Here is a 2,574-nt window from a genome sequence, read left to right as displayed (position 1 = left end):
TAAATAGAGCCATCCCTGTGGAGGAAATTTTGATCCTTGTATCTGGCCTCGAACATTTCTCTACCATCCTGTGACTCCTTCATGTACCATGCATGGAATTTTTGAAGTTGATAGGTCAATTTTTCCCACACGTTTGGCGCGACCAAGAGTTTGCCCAACTTAAATTGCCATCTCTCGACTGCTTTTAGTGCCAGGGACTCATCTAGAAATTGCTCTTTTATCATTTTAGCATCTTCAAGAAATCTTTCTAAATTTTGTTATTGTCGTATCTATTCGATAGAAGACTTTTTCAAGTATTTCTTGCTTTTAATGCACGCGCAGTCTGATTTATTCTTACGCTCAACAGGTTTGGCCATCTTCAAGAAAAACTTTTGTGTTTCTGCACGAATTGGTTTTTTCTTCTCAAGCTCTGGCTTTTGAAAGAATTTCTTAACACTGGCGTCCACTCTCGCTCTGGTTTCCTCTGGTGTTTATTTATAAGGCAACTTCTCAGATGCGGCCACCTTCTTAGGTGCCCTTTGCTTCTCGGATGAAGCCGACTTCTGAGATGAACTCAAATTCTTAGATTGTGCAGCTGTTGTCAACTTCGGAGGGGGAGGAGTTGCCTCTCTTGGAGGCATTGGTGCTGACTTCTGAGGGGGAGGAGTTGGCTCCCTTGGTGGCAACTTCAAAGTGGGAGGAGTTGCCTTTATTCTAGGTGTTGGTGGCGGTGGCAGCGACTGTGGAGGAGTTGGCTCTCTTCTTTGTGATAGTGGCGGTGGCGACGACCATGGAGGAGTTAGAGAAATTCTATGTGGTGGGTCTGACTCCGCATCAGACGACTCGTTGGTCTCATCTTCAAACACTATGTAGCGCTTGGACCACAGAACGAAGCCACCCACGTTTGATCGAAGCCTCTTGGAACCCGTCTCTCCAGGGTAATCCATGTCAATCTTACGGTACGGCCTTCGCATGGACAAGCTTGCACACTTTGCTTTCTGTGATGCCATCCACGGGGTAACAGGCCGATTCTTCTTCTGCAAACCCCGCGGACACGCAGCTGCTCTGACGACCACCAGGGCTCACAACATTTTCTTCGCCTTACTGCTGCCTGTTTACTTGCTGAAGTGCTTCTTTGATTTTGGCGTCTGTCATCTAACGCTCCTGTACAAGTTCTTGTCATACTACAGCTAGCAGTTCTTCCAATTCTTCTCTCCTTCTCTTTCGACTCCTATAACTTTCAGTGACTTATGGGAATCCCTCTATCCAAGGCACCACACCCTTACCTCTGGTGCGTCCTGGGTGCTCCTTGGTTCCCAGAGCCAAGGTTAGCTGGCATTTCTCCCTTTCTGGCCTAAAAGAGCCTTGCGAAGATTGGGCGTGGGCATCTGTAATTCTTTGCATCACTTCCTATTCTCTGTCGCTTTTGAAGCTTAGGCTGCCATCTGCCGACAAAGTCACCCCTCTCGTGTACAGATAGTGCTTCGCTCGTTCAATCCAGTCGGTCGTCTGAGGTGTGACACCACTGCGGGTTACTTATTCTTCCATCTCTGCCCACTCGCCGTATTTCCTCATGTACCCACGCGAGCCAGTTCTGTGGGGGTACACGTTCTTATGGGAGTTGGCTTTGTTTACCTCACTTAGTCATTGAGCTTCCTCTGACTGCCTGTACTCTACGAAATCGTTCCAAATTGGTTCCACCGTCGAATAATCATCCCATTTCGGTGTCCGGCCCACCAAGTAAAAATTTCTCCACAGCTTACCCTTGAAATTCTTGAATGCGATAGCCATTGTTGATAGGGCACGACTCTTCGCTTTGACCATGTTGCATCCTTCAGGGTATTTAAACTTTGCCACCAACTTGCCCCACATAAGATCCTTGATGTTATTGGGAACCACCCACATGTCATCTAATCTGCCTCTCCAACTTCTATATGTGACTGCAACATGGTCCCGCACTAGACACCCGATTGCTATTTTGAATGGCCCCAGAACAACTTTAGGTCTCGTGGGCTCCCCGGCTGAATTGACCTCCGTGATGATGAAACGTCCCTCGGGCATCCAGCTGGGACCTCGTCCACTCCTGTCTTCTCCTGTCATCTCGTCACCCTCCGGAGCATCAGCATCTGGATCGATCTGACCCTCCGGAGCATCATCTTCGGCCCTGCCCTGCATAGCCTCAGCAGCTGTCTCCAACTCAAACTAATCCATATTTAGGTACGCACTCGGGCTACCACCTCCCGTCTAGTCCTGCTCCATGTTTGCAGGCTCATCCTGTATCATAGCTGGAGCTGGATCTGAGGAGGGGCCTTGTATCGGAGGGGCCTTGTATCGGAAGGGGGACAGGACAGGGCCGTGCATGGCGGTTGAATTTTGTACGTGTCATTCCTACATAATAAATTTTGACACAAAAAGCACTTGATTTAGAGTCAAAATTAATGAGATATGTAATCAAATTATGGTCACAATATATGCATTGATTCACATTTAGAAAAAGATCAAGTAAAACGTGCAGATGGTTAGTAAGTCATTGTCTTGCTTATGGACACATGCTAGCTAGCTAGGTAGATATAAAGAAAAGGACACGACTTCTTG

This window comes from Phragmites australis, chromosome 18, assembly GCF_958298935.1.
Source record: "Phragmites australis chromosome 18, lpPhrAust1.1, whole genome shotgun sequence".
Classification (NCBI taxonomy): Eukaryota; Viridiplantae; Streptophyta; class Magnoliopsida; order Poales; family Poaceae; genus Phragmites; species Phragmites australis.
Note: the sequence above shows the minus strand (reverse complement) of the source record.